At 44.0% G+C, this 15,137-nt stretch overlaps 1 long non-coding RNA gene across 1 annotated transcript; it reads right to left on the bottom strand.

The window, feature by feature from the left end:
* Nucleotides 1–2,402: 2,402 nt before the first annotated feature.
* LOC310891601 lies at nucleotides 2,403–2,915 on the bottom strand. Its single transcript, XR_014577648.1, has 3 exons — nucleotides 2,733–2,915; nucleotides 2,557–2,595; nucleotides 2,403–2,456 (listed from the first exon to the last, which is right to left on the bottom strand). It is a non-coding gene; the product is annotated as an uncharacterized lncRNA (long non-coding RNA).
* Nucleotides 2,916–15,137: the final 12,222 nt, after the last annotated feature.

Below are 15,137 nucleotides of genomic sequence, written 5' to 3'. Positions count from 1 at the left end.
ATTATACAGGCTTCTGGGCTTCACATTCCCTACATTTTCCCTCTTCAAAGTTACACAAACAATAGAACACACTCAAAAAAACCAACTTGTCAGTCTTACAATAATCTCATTCATTAAAATATGATCCAATGCTTTACATGTGCATTAGATGCACTTCACGTAGTGGGTTTGACTTCCCTTTTCAAAGCATTTTCACAGACCAGAGTTAATTTTTAACACAGACCACTGCGTGTTCTGCAAAACTGACTTAACTGAACTGTCAGACAGAAAACAAACCCTAAAGGCTACAAGATTTACCGATGGCTCCGCCTGCGGTCTTAAGGATCAGAAAATACAGTCTTAGGAAGCATGCTATTGTTCAAATCAATACCAACAGGAAATTTTTGTTTACGCTGCAGCTTTAATTTCACAGTATCTCCCAGCTCTTAGTAATAGGATTCACACTCTCTCTAAAGTATATAAAAATACATCTTTCTAAAAAATATTACATTCAGTTTGAAACCTTGAATAAGACATGTTTTATGTAAGTTCACAAATCTACTTCGAGTGAACGACGGTTCATTGCTGGTTTTAAAGGTAAAAAAGAAAAATATTAATTCCCCCAGTTAGGCATTCAATACACCAAGAGCTATTCTGCCTGGTACAGTTCCTTGAAATAAGAAAAATACCACATCACTGCTACCCACTGCAGAAGTTTAGCCCGAGTGCACAAGTGTTCCGTCAACCGCATGTTCACTTTAGCAGGAAAACACACGATCGTCTCCTCAGCAAATAATTGCTTCTCATCACGGGCTACCCTTCTCCTGCCACCATTATGAATTCTAGTATTATGAATAGACAATCTATCTCCTTTCACCCACTGACAGCTGCGTGCAACATTCATTTAGTGGCTGACAATTTCAGGCTCTCTGTTGCAAATCTGGCAGATCTTTCTTAATGCCTTATCACAGGTGTATTGCTATAATATAACTGAGAATTCACACCAGATTTGGTTTTAGTTATTTGGATAATATTTATGATATACTTCACTTCTCCATGCCCTTGTAATTTGGCAGATGGTGAAAAGATGGTCCAGGAAATCTGAGATGTTTGTAAACTCTGAAGTGATTGTAAACTTAATTATACATCCATCCAATCAAGGAATTGGCACAGAAACTTCTTGAGACACTGTCCCTTTTCTCATTAGAACAGAAGATGAAAAGTTTGCACATCTTGTTATTTCCTTCAGTCACCTGATCTTCAAGTGGTCATTTAAGGGTTTTGCAATTTAATAAGCCCAAGGATACCCCTAACTAAAGTCGTCAAAAAAAGATGACTAGTTTTCATTTTTTAAAGAAAATGAAAGGAAATCATGCTTTACCACAGCATTATCACCAGTTCTGTGCTACCTCCAAATAGGAATTTAGGAGCGTAAGATTTATAGCGTCGGAAAAGAAAAAGAAAAAAAAAAACCTCTACCCCCCTAAAAACTAAGCAGTTGCTGCTACATTCATTTTAGAACTTTACCAAATGGAGATTGTGCTGGCTAAACAATACAGAGATTGAAAGAGTTAAAAGCAATAAGCAACCAGTATTACTGTCCACTTTGATTTCCAGCCTAAGAAGCCCATACACTTAACAAGTGGTCATTTGTACACTCAGACTGATACTGGAAACACAGATGTTTTCGCAGAAAGAGATGCCCATTTAATTTTATGGAAAATTTATCAGACTCCAACGATGGTTCATCGCTGGTTTTAAAGGTAAAAATGAAAAATATTAATTCCCCCAGTTAGGCATTTAATACACCAAGAGCTATTCTGCCTGGTACAGTTTTGCAATTTAATGATACCCCTAACTAAAGTCATCAAAAAAAGATGACTAGTTTTCATTTTTTAAAGAAAATGAAAGGAAATCATGCTTTACCACAGCATTCTCACCAGTTCTGTGCTACCTCCAAATAGGAATTTAGGAGCGTAAGATTTATAGCGTCGGAAATTAACAATTTTCCTCCTCTTTACTTTGAATGGTGATAAAAAGCACAAAAACTAGTTTTCTGTGCCCGAATGAACACGGAAGTCTGTACAAAGTCTATATGACCACTCAATCAGTATTTTTCTATTTGTGATCATTTCTTCAAGAGCAAACTTGCCTCAACAGGAATTTTAATATGCAGCTTCACCCCAAGTTGGGGGACAAGATAAAACGACTTGGTGTGTTCTAGAGTTGTTGCTCTCAACTTACAAAGATAACATAATTCTTAACCTGAGTAATCTTCACAGCCCATCATCTACTGTGGATACATGCCAATATTAACTTGATTTGATGTCTATGTTGTCACTGAGGTTTGAGAAAATTTTTCTAATAGTGATAAAGCATTGAAAAAGTTATCTACCTCAGCTTAAGACATTATTGGTTCTTACCTTTCTTCGTTTGGACTGGAAGTCAGTAATATCCGGTTTATCTATGTCCGGAGGCTAAGGGAAAAAACAAAGCATAACTATTAGAGGGCAATTTTTTTTTCCTGAGAGAGAGGGTTCCCTGCAACAAAAATGTGGGGGTTCATGGTCAACTTACACAACACAGCGGCAAAAGAGATGTCATTCTTTTAGCATCCTGTTGAAAAAATAGCGCAATAAATTAAACCGGCCACAGCGTAAGGAAGAATAGTTTTATCTTTATCCTTTGATGGCACATTTACTAAGTTTTATAAACACATGAAGCAAAAACAGATTAAAAGAAGTGCTATTTACCAACAAAGCGGTTGACAGCTTCTCCACTGCCTCCAAGATGCACCACGCTGAGGTACTCAAGGTAGCGTGGGACCACACAGTTTCTTGTCTAGCTTTCGCTCTCTTTTGTGCCTGAAAAATTAGCATTTTAAGTGTTACAATGGTCAATTCTCAGCTAAGGAGGCATGTATTTTATGTCCCAAGGCTACACTGATGATACAATCAATATATTCTGATGACAGAGAAACATGCAGTCACTGGGAGTTCAAGCCATAAAGAAGAGAATACATTCGGAGTTTAATGAAGTTTACCTTGGGCCTCAGTGCATCTTGCACGTGCTTGTTGCACGAGCAATAAAAGAACTCCGTACTTGTAAAAGGTCAAGACGGATGATGCCAGGACTGCTAAGGCCTCCGAAGCAGTAATCAGGGAAACAGAACTCAAGAAAAGGCTTGTGGTACAGAAAGCATTTTCAGTAACAACACAGACCTCAGAGTTTCACGATGGTCTAAGTGTACCATCTTAAAATCAGTGTATACAATCATAACCAGGAACTAGTTTTACTTCTCTCTTGCTTCCTCCCTTCCCCCAAGATTAAAGTTGGCTGCAAATCTTTGTCTTAAAAGATAAAGATCTGATTTAAACTGTAACAGATCTAAACATTACACTGAAAAAGTAAACTGTTTATTTGCACCACCCAACTTCAAATATCAGTCAAAAACTTCCTTTGGTGTGACTTTTTTTCTTCCCAGGTTAAACCCCTCATATAACCACACTGTGCTTATCACACGATGTGAAGACAGGAAGCAGACCACGCAGCATGTAAAAACACAAGTGAGACTCACAGAACCACAGAATGGTTAAGGTTGGAAGTGACCTCTAGAGATCGCCTGGTCTACCCCCCCGCTCAAGCAGGGCCACCCCGAGCAGGTTGCCCAGGACCATGTCAAGTCAGCTCTTGAAGACCTCCAAAGAGGGAGACTCCACAGCCTCTCCGGGCAACCCGTGCCAGGGCTCCATCAGCCGCACAGTGCAAAAGCATTTCCTGATGCTCAGACAGAGCCTCACGTTTCAGTTTGTGCCTGTTGCCTCTTGACCTGGCACTGGGCACCGCTGAAAACACAATGGCTCTCTATGCTCTTTGCACCATCCATTCAGGTATTTATATACACCAATAAGATCCCCCCTGAACCTCATCTCCTCCATACTAAACAGGCCCAGCAGTCCCTGCCTCTCCTCAGAGGAGAGGTGCTCCCAGTCCCTTGATCTTCTTGGTGGCCCTTCGCTGGACTCTCTAGTACCTTGCTGTCATTCACAGCAAGCAGCAAGAAGCAAGCTACTCTCTCCTTTAAAAGCCTAGTATTTTGGTTCCTCTTTTTACCATAATGCAGTAATATTGTAAAAAACAAAAATAGCCGACCAAAGAGGGTTCCCAGCTTTGCACCACAAGGTTTCAAGGTTTCCCGTAAGTGAGGTACTTGTACTGCCCTTTTTCCGTTGCACAAATGGACTGTCAGAACAGAGCCAGCAAACCCGCGTTTTCATTTTCTTAAAATTCCTTTTGATTTATCGATAAAAGTCACTTTCATTTAAATACATTCCTACCAAACCTGATTTGACTTTCCTTTTCGATTCAGCTCTAGCTAATCAGAGTTGTCAGCAGTTTTTATTTGCTATTTCCAAGAACTCTTGGGGGCAAATAACTCTCTCCAAGAACTATATGAATCATTCAAAACAGAAAGCATGTTACTGCTTATCTTGGGACTGCATTTAGTCCTGCATGCCTCTGTGTACCAGAAGAACAAAGGATCAGCAAAGTTGATTTTAGATATTTTCAAAGACTGCAGGTTTATACAACATATCCATAGCATGAATGTAGGCATGCTTGGAAAAGAAGATCCACAGATAAATATTAGCCAGGTTTGACTACTGTAGCTTTTGCTACCATAAACACAAGTTTTCAAAGTTATGCTGTCATTGGTTTTTTTGCATCAAGTTATTTTAACGTAATGTAGTCAGAGGCAGACAATGGCACTTGAATGGAATTTTTTGAAAGACCTAACAACAGAGGAAACCCCAACTACCAACAACTAGCCCAAACTGTCATTCTTGTTCTTTCTGACAAGTATTACCTGTGGTAAAAACTGTCATTAAAGAATTTAAACAGAAATCAATCTCGTCTATTTTTGTAGACCAAGAGGGCAGAAGAGCAACTGTTACCACATATTCAGCTCCCTGCTCAAAGCTCCTTTGGCAGTGCTGCTTTTTTTATTTCCATCACTATTTCCCACTACACTACTTTTCTCATACCTGATAAGGTTCCGTCTTTGGCTGCCTTGATCTTACAGCTGCACCACCGGCATAGGCCGTCTTTCCGGGGTAAAATGGAGAAAACCCAAGCTGGTTTTGCTTAAAAACAGACGTGCTTCCACGTACCTACGGAAACACAGTATGAGAAGTGGATAGAAAAACAGGTACACATTCAAACTGATTAAAAGAAATACTGTGCAGTACTTACAGGACACAGTCCTCCAAAAACAAATAAACTGAATGCAGGTTTCTTAGAGCTAGCTGCAGAATGCTGCGAGAGGGAATGAGTTCTTTCAGCTTCTGTGGGCCAGAGCAGTGACGATGAAGTATTTTTTAAAACTGCAACATCTGCCAAAATGACGTATGCTAGATGTAAATGCCTCTCGTACGTACAGAACTTTAACAATAAAGATCACACTAATTCAAGTTCTTCAATACAGAAAAATAAGCATGACTTCAGCTTCTTTAAATAGATCAACTTCACGTACAGACTGAAAACCAAGTATCACCTACAAACTTGAAAACTGTTCACAGAGCTGCAAGTAGTTTTCACCAATCTTACCAAGTTAATACTGTGCTTCCAATGCAGATTTTTTTTTCCTTCAGGCTAAGATAAAAGAGGACCGCATAAACATCAGTGCATTTGTACGGACAAAGCTTTTTTCTGTGTTGGTAAAAGGCTGGAGGCCAGCACAGATCATAATCGCACAGGTTTTAAACCTGGAAGATTCCCCAAAGGCTGCTCTAAGAGTTAACGATCTTCTGCCCATGTATGTTTTACGAAGACACACCAGAAAGTTCTAGTGCACTCAGGTTATATTGCTAAAGCCCAGCAACTCTACTCTCAGCTGTACAAAAGTTCTCTGCAAAACCTGCTGAGCACACGTCAGTCCCTGTCTATATGGGGGACTAGAAAAAGCTGCAAACCTGCTGTTCGCCCTTTCAGCGAGAAGACCTACGTACCAACCTACATCGACACGATGCTTATTTTTTATTTTAAAATGGTGTGCTTTCCTCAATGAATTTGGCAAAAGACATGAAAGTATTGACAGCTGAAGCCTTCTACCAAGAAAGGTCAAAAAACAGCCTATAGCTTATGTCAGAGTAGTTTCTTTATCTTCTCTTGCTGAAACACAGGAAAACATCTCGTGTTCCTATTTGTCACCTGCACTTATTCACATTTAACCAGCTGTCTGTTAGATATTCTGAGTCACTCTTCCTTCTAGACAATCAGCCTAGTTGTCAAGTTACGGCAAGTCAGCCTGATTTCCTACCGTCCCAGTTCAAAATTTACATATAACCTAGCTGAATGTGTATATTTCAGCATTGACTCTTTCTAACATCAGGGTATCATAAACGTATTCCAAAGCACGCTTCTATTAAAAAGGTGATAGGATTATATACTTCTAAAACACTAAAAATTCAATTTAATTCTCGCATCCAAAGTTGACATTCACCTATTTTATTTACTAAGGTGATGTGGAATATTAAAGAACGCAAGGTACTTCACATTAAAAAAAAAGTCAATTAAACAGAGAACACAAAAATCACCTTCATCAGATGCTCTAGAGGAGGAATCACTGGTTGTTGAGATGTTATCATCGTCTTGTTGAGAGGTAGAATCTTCTATTTCTTTTATGAAGGACAGCCTAGGACTGCCAATGCCAAATATAGAAGATGTCGAGGGCTGACAAGGTGGGACAGGAGAATCCAGCATGGTATAATTCAGACGGCTCCGATGAAGAGAGGGCCTTGTTAACACAACTGGGAAGTTCAGTGCTGATCTACTTGTGGATGGTTCTAGACAAGAACAGGGAGATAATTAGCTTTGCTATAGACAAGCTCACAGAAGCCAAAACCTGTTTCCTATCGACAGCCATGCTATTGCCAAGTTCTAAGCGCAAAAAGAGAGAAGCCAAATTTAACTTCTTCCTCACCCAGATACGGTTGCATCTAACTGTCTGGCTACAACAACAACACTGCTTGCGATACACAGTATTAATGTTGCATCCAGAAGTAGTTAACTATGAGGTTTTACAACACCACATTCTGACCCCGTGCTCAAATGCTCTAACGCTGACTTGGCCGTTCACTAAATCAAACATATATACTCCTTCTCCCATGTACAGCTTGCAATAAGCTTTACAAAATTTGAGATTACACGGTAAATTACAGATAACACTGCAGCTTCCATAATATTGGAACAAAGGTTATATTAATCTGAATACACAACATGAAAATGAACGTTTGCAGTACTTTTTTCCCAAGTTCTTCCATATCAGCTCACGTTAGAGGCAAAACATCATCTCCTACCCATTAACTATTGGGATTTTGACCCAAGGGACAAGGATGTTGACCCAAGTAACCAGATGAGCATTTTTCCCTCTTGAAGCAAAGGGTCTGCAAACAATGCCAGTGGCCTGGAATAGGTGGCCTTGAAGTCTATCTTGCTAAATGAATGGAACTATTCATGGGTATTTTGCCTGATGAAAGCCTACTGTCTCTCCCAGGAATCTGGGCAATTCAAATGACTTTGAGCCACTATCCTCTTGATACTTGAACTGAAGCTTAAACTAGTTAGTTCAATCTTCATAACCACTGCAGTACCACTAATTAGCTCTCCAAACCATGAGCAGATTTTTAGGACAGCACCGTTTGAGATACAGAAAGTTCTTCAGGCGGAAGGCCACCCAATATAGGCTCCAGCACACTGATACCTCAGAACTGAAGAAACACATTGGTTTCAAAATGTAGTAATAATTAAAAAAAATAATCTTATTCTTAAGCATAGTAAGCGACACCCACGGACAGCAACATAAGCTGCAAAAGGTTCCAGGGTGTCCACCTGCTCCTGATCTCCTGGAGTTAGCAAGCTTGCAGTGCAGCTGTTCTTACTGAAAGCTCCTTTCACGCAGTTACATAGGAAAGCCAACATGTGTTCCTCAGTCACGAAGACCTTCTCTATTCTTTTCTCCAAACTCATTCCCAAGCTACAGCTACACAGAAAGCCATCAATCTCCTTGTTTACAATTAGATGAGATTGGAGGCAAAGATATTTCCTCCTTATTTTTTGATTCTGCCAACAACAGAAGCAACTGACTTTCCACATTATCTATGGTTACCTACGCACGCTCAGACAAAACTTCTTCACTTATTAAAAGCTGACTTCCCCAAAACAGCTAATTTAAGAGAAACTCAAATAAGAATAGATGCAAATTTATACAACAGGACTACAGGAACAGTGAGAGGCACTGGATATAAGACAAATTAATCTTTCATGAGGTAAAGGAGTTGCAAACCTCGTTGCCAACGGTCCAAATACCTTCTCAAAGACACCCCCTCCCCCCGCGTAGACCTTAAAGTTATTGAATATTTTAAGGATAATAATCTCATAAACCACATCCGTGCACAAGTTCCCCAGTTCACCATCAAGTTAACGAGGAACTTTACTAAATTGATCAAAGCCCAAAACAAAAAACAAAACAAAACAAAACAAACAAAGTCGGGACACGAGACGGAATTTTCCTCTGCCATTCTAGCATCTAGTCTTTTGTTTCGAAGACTGCAAAACAAATTAATTTTTTTAATTGCCTTAGGCAATTAGACAGATTTTCATTCCATATCTTTTAAAAGATGGAAAATGCAACCCAGCACACTTGCAAATGACTTATTTTCAGCATTTAGCACCTGGCTAATAGAGTACCTAAAGTTAACTGATGCCTTCCAAGAGCATAAGATGTATGCTTCGTAACTGTGTATACAGTTTAAAGCTAAGACAGTTTCACAAACAGTTGTTTTGACTTTTTTTGGGTTTTTTTCATTCTGTCAAAACCCTCATTCCAATTTCCTTTTGAAATTCAGATTCAAAACTAGAAATCTGTGAATAAATACAGATGGCCAGAATTCCAAATGATTTTTCACATACCTCGTCTACTAATTCCTGCTGGTTCAGGCGTGAATCTCTCATCGATTATGGTATCTTCATCTGAATAATCGTGGTGATAGTTTACCGGAGTCTCCTCCTGGTTTGCAGATTCATTTCTGTCTACACACTCCTCCTCACGCTTATTGAAATACTTCTGCAGCCAGGCCGGTACAATATTTTTCACAGTTTCTGTCATTCTGCTAATTAATCCCTGCTTGAAAGAAAAAACACTTGTTTAATTACAGAAACGCAGTCAACAGCATATGCTGGGATACCACCTTCCACGGACCTTGAAGACAGATATTATACAGCAAATATTCAGAAGACGACGACGAGGTTGATCCCTGGCATAGGATCGCTACACTTCTGGTAAACCTAAATTCACCTAAGATTGATTTACAACTACCTATCACTTTCTGCACTTCCAAGTGACCTTGGCAAGGTTCAAAGTTTTGAAACCTCTGCCAAAATTCACCAGCAGGTCGTCAATCTGCAAGGCTATCAGGAAACTCTACGCCTGAACAGCTCCTGACCTACAGACTTGTTCCAGGACTCTTCCTCTTCGCACCCTCCCGTGAAAACCAACTAAACCAGAAGTTCAGCAATTATCTACTGCGACAGTCAGGACCATACTACCCATTAAAATCAGTGAATCTAAATATTTTCAATTTTAGTAATGCTGAATTGCAGTGACTATACGCACAAAAACCAGTTCTGCTCTCAACAGTCAGGCTAACCCAGAAGATGTCCTGGAAGAAACACAGCTATAGCTATAGCACCAGCACCTCCTCTTGCAAGAGCCTTCTAAAGCTGTTGCTGTATTTTGTAGAAGACTGACTCTGCGGCATACATCGGGTACGATCGGAGAATTCCCACCTGACCGAAAGCCCCAGGAACTACGGTTAAATAAAAGATAAATTAATATAAATGAATATAATTAATAATAAAAATTAATAATAAAAATTAATATCCAGAAAGCTGACAATCATGAGCTAGGCACCCTGCTAATCATCCCTCCTGCAGGCAGGGGGAAAAAAAAAAAGGTAAATTAGATCCAGGACTAGTTCCCAGGAACTTTGAAGCTGCTAACTATACTGCCTACAGTGCCCAGGCACCTTCAGAGCTTAATGGTAAGAGACAGAGGGTTTGGTGGGCTGTAATTAGGATCACAAGCACACAAAACACATCTATTTAAGTATTTCTAAGAATCGACTTATCGACTAAAGTTGTAGGGGGAAGGATGAGAAAAACAGCGGGGTAGGGATCAGAACCAGAGGTATAACCTCACAAAATCGCATCGGTCGCTTTCGTGCCTCCCCAACTGCATCACTGAGAGACAATTAACATTAAGCCACAGAACCTTCTGCAGAGTGGACATGATATTGAAAATAAACTGAAATTAATTGACAAATGCTCTAAGCAAGCTATCTGCTCAAAGCTCGTCCTTTTACGTTATGAACATTTGCACGATTCGTCTGGTTACAAAGCTAACTGCTATAATAAATGCACACATGTAACACCTATCAGTTTGTCTATTTATCAAATCATTAAAACTCTTCCCCGATAAGTTACTGTTAATTTGATCTGCGCTGGATGTGCAGCAGCCATTCTCTGTGCAGAATCCCCCAGATATCCCCACGCACGTGTTTGCTCTGGCACACTCTTTAAATAAACCTACTGGAAAACACGCAGAGATAACAGACAATGGAAAAGTTAGAAAACCATCTCCACTGATTATTTTCAATCCACGTGTAAGGTTTATCAGTTAGCTACACAGTGTCGGCACACGCAAGCTATGGCACTTTCAACATTAATGCACTGTTCAAGCCAGAGGTTTCAACGGTTGCTCTGTAAGCGTGGGGAATGTTTGCATTGCCCTTCCAGGCCAGCTTTAGATGGACAAGATTGATTGTCAATATGTGGTATAAGGGACTTGGCATTTCTGCAAGTGATAAAAACCTAAATGAGCAGCTATCCATGCGTAGCGCTCCCTTGGTTTTGCATATGATAATCAATCCCCTCAGCTACGTTGCTCATTTAATAGCGGAGAGGTTTTGGCTGAACAAACATGTGCAGAGGGCATCTCCAGAGCATCTCTCTGGGCGTCCTGACATTTCTTAGCAAAGAGCTGCTGGGAGGGATCTCGGCGCGTCCCCCCTCCAGCACGGGGATTTTCACACCCCGAATTGACGGACCGCTTTCACCATCAACCTGCTGTACCCTACAGCACAAACGAGAAGCAAAGCCTGGCAGGTAACGTTCAGAGAATTGATGATGGGCTGAGGAGGGGTGCAGGGAGCGGGGAAAGCCCTGGGGGTGGCACTGGGGGTCCTGAGGGCAGCGGGCTGGGGGTGAAGGGGAGGGGGAGGAGGGGGGTAATGGGCTGGGTAGAGGGGTAAGGGGGTAAGTAAGGGGCTGAGGGGGTAACTGAGGGGGTTAGGAAGGGGCTGAGGGGGTAACTGAGGGGGTTAGGAAGGGGCTGAGGGGGTAACTAAGGGGGTAACTAAGCCGTTGAGGGGGTAACTAAGGGGGTAACTAAGCGGTCGAGGGGGTAACTAAGGGGGTAAGGAGGTGGGTAGGGGGTAACTAAGGGGATAAAGGGGCGGGTAAGGTAAGGGGGTAAGTAAGGGGGTAACTGGTGGGCTGAGGGGGAAGGGCCCGCTGTGGGGGGGCCGCTCCTCACCCGCTTGCTCCTGGCACAGGGGGGCTTCGCGGCGCCCAAACGGTGGCGCCGCCTCTTCACCTTGCCGCCGGCCGCTCCTCCTCCTCCTCCTCCTCCTCCTGCTCCTCCTCCTCCTGATCGGGCTCCTGGGCTGCCGCCCGGCGCCCCGCCGCCACCGGCCCTGCCACCGCCGGCCATGCCGCTGCCGGTCGCGCCGCTACCGGTCGCGCCGCCCGAGGCCATACCGCCCCCCCCCCGCGTTCGGTGCCGTCACGGGGCCCCCCCGCCCCCCGCCGCCACGCGCCGCGGGGCCTGCCCTGCCCCTCGTGGGAATAAAAATGTTGTTTTTGCAGAGTTACGTTGTTTAAAGGTAAGGAATGGGGTATCGAGGTGTGCTTGCAGCGATAAGAACGCTTAGCAGGCGACCTTGTAAAATGCAGACAACCAGACTCCGTAGAACAATTCGGGGAAAATCACGGTGTTGAGTCAAGTCAGGTAAGTGAAGAACCATTACCGCTTCAACCAGTAAAAAAGTCGAAAGAAATTCGAAATTTAACAGGCCGGCAACTGAAGGCCATGCATTGTCTGGGAAGCATCAGACAGATTGTGAGCCTGGATCACCCCCTCAGTGGGGAAACAGGGGAGGGTCCCGTCATCAAAAAGTATATAAACTGGGTTTTGGAACCAGCAGGGGCGCTCCTGCTCGTGGGACGCCCGCCACTGCGATCGCGAATAAATTCCTGCTTCGCTGAGCTCCTCGCCTGAGCCCAAGTTATTGGCTACGGAGTGTTTCTCACAATTTGGGGGCTCGTCCGGGAGCCAGTCGCCTACTGGGGAGCCCCACCGCCGCAGCAGCAGGAAGGCATGCCCCGCTGATTTCAGCGGTCCTGTGCATCGACGGCGGCGGTTCTGCGGAGAGCTGACAGAGGGCCCGAGACTGATGAAAGAGGCAGGATCCGTGAAGGAGTGGGGAAGGGAAGAAGGCAGGCACTCCGGCTTTGAGAATTGATCCGGTAACTCTGTGCACAGACCAAGGTAAGAAATAGGAAGTATTGCCTTGGGGGTCGGGTGAGACTCTGTGTGCCGTGTGATTGAGACGTACTTTTGTACGGAGCGAGTGTGGAGTCCTGATCCGCGGTTCCGCAGCTCCGCGAGGGGCGCGGCCGGAGACGGACGAAGCGTGAGATAAGGGAGAGAAAGGAAGAGTCTCGGGAAATGTGGTGCATGGTAAGCCCTTGCACGGGGAAGTGCTTGGCAATACACCAGGGAAATTTGGTGTGCGGTAGTCCTCGCACGGACGGGACGCCCGCCACTGCGATCGCGAATAAATTCCTGCTTCGCCGAGCTCCTCGCCTGAGCCCAAGTTATTGGCTACGGAGTGTTTCTCACACCCTCCCCCTCCCTCCCTCGCGCGCCCCCTCCCCTCACGGGAACGCGCGCCCCCCCCTCCCGCTGCCGCTCCCGTTCCTCGCCCCGCCCCGGTCCCGTCCCGGTCCCGCCGCCCTCCCGCTCCCGCCCTCAGGACCCGGCCGCCATAATGAACCCCGGCCCGGCCACCGTAAGCACGGGGCTAGGAGTCACCTCCAGAGCCTCCCCGCGCCGTGGCGCCGACCGCTGGTGTGCCGCAGCACCGCGCCGGGCGTGGGACGGCGCCCCGAGCCCACAGTGCTCGTCAGAAAAGCCCCGCACCGACAACCGATACCCCCGCACCGACAACCAACAGCCCCCACGCCGACAACCAACGCACAAGCAGTGTTTTAGGCCGGATTCGTGGCCCCGTTGGTCCGGGAGGCAGTCGTCACGCTAAATTCTACCCCACGGCAGGGGAACGATGGGCATCGTGACAGATCGCCGCCCCAGAAAATAAACACATAAATAAAGAATAAAAACGATAACGGGACATGAATCGTGCCCTTAATAACAGACATTGGGCAGTGAAATCACCGACTTCTGCAACAATACGTGCTCAGGGAACTGACTAAAACCCCTCCTGCATCGGCCATGTAATAGCTAGGCAAACATCACATAATACTTCCCTCCCTCATGTACACCAAACCTATTAAGGCAACCATAGTAGTGTGATAACGTGATTTTTCTCCTCCAGATCAGCGTCAAAGGCAGCTACGCTAGGTTTGCTCATAAGTTCAAACGCTGCTTTATTTATTTATTTGAATGCCATTTTTCTTATTTAGAAGGATTTCCATAGGGTGACAGGCCTTTAATGACACTCACGACTCAGAAACATTTGCCGATGCAGTCAAACGGTGTCTATTAACGCGAGGCACTGAAGTTAATTGGTATTAGAAATGAGCCAAAACGAAAGGCAAGTATCTGCGTGTCCAGCAGAATGACAGCGATCATCACCATTTGATCAATCTTCCCCCCACTCTCTGTTGCAGCTAGGTACAACGAAAAGAGTTTATGAAATCATTACGGGACATTCTTGTAGAAAACTTCCTCAAGCTTGGAAGAAAAAAAAACATTTCAGCTAAGTAAAACAGAAAATAACTGGAAGAAGTGAAGTATGGCGGTGTTGGAAAAGTTGCTTCAAAGACTTGTTTAATTAAAAAGAAGGAAGAAAGCAAGTTCCTACTGCAATCCCATCTTTGTCAAACTGATGGCGGGCACCAGTACGATGTGTTCAGCTAACACAGGCTGGAAGTTGTAACTGCAGCTGTGAAGTTTACCCAGTAAAAAGACTCCGCAAAGCATTCTAGCAGTTCCGATGCAATCACTGCTTCCTGAATTTGTGACTCACGGTTAACACGGCAGTACAGGAAGAAGTCTGGCATTCACTGTGCTCTTACGGTAAAGAATCTGCCCTGCGCACACCATCCCAAGCCAGGTATGCGCTCCTAACAGGAAAGGACGATAGGCTGATAAGTCTCAGCAGAGGGAAAAAGACATCAGAGAACTACTTTATAACAGCAGCACGCGGGCTGCAACCAACGTTCTCTTCCTCTCATCATTTTCATTTCTGTGGACTCCAAGAGAATACACTCCCAACATTTTTCAGCTCTGGAGAACAAACAGCCCAACCAATCTCATTCACTGAACTACAAAACTGGTATTTTCGCTATCTAGTCCGGAAAAGGAGGCGCACGTCTCTAACGTACAGTGTAGAGACCTTGTTAATAGGCAAAGTCTGCATAAAATAGGTGGCCACAGCCTGATTTTCTGACGTTCAGGGCCTTGGGTCACACACCACCACAGCATCAGACTTAATGAAGTCACCAATCTATGTGGGCCTCTCGTTACACAGGTCACATGTTATGGACCAACCTCTCAAAGGCCAAAAACCAGCACTGATACTGCCGGGCCAACACATATCTGTAGCATCCCATTTCTGGGTGACAACACAATGAATGTTTCCACAAAGTACTCGATGCAACCTAACTACTGTGTTTGGTGATGCAAAGCAAGCCGTGTCAAAGCAGCGTAGCACCCAGGCACATTCCTGGAAGATGTTTTGCTGCTCACGTTGAAGAAAATAGATAAAAAAATCCTGTGCAGTTTGCACTTCTGAGCT

The sequence above is a fragment of the Anser anser genome, assembly GCF_964211835.1.
Source record: "Anser anser genome assembly, contig: HAP1_SCAFFOLD_172, whole genome shotgun sequence".
Lineage (NCBI taxonomy): Eukaryota > Metazoa > Chordata > Aves > Anseriformes > Anatidae > Anser > Anser anser.
Note: the sequence above shows the minus strand (reverse complement) of the source record. Positions and strands in the feature narration are given on the sequence as shown.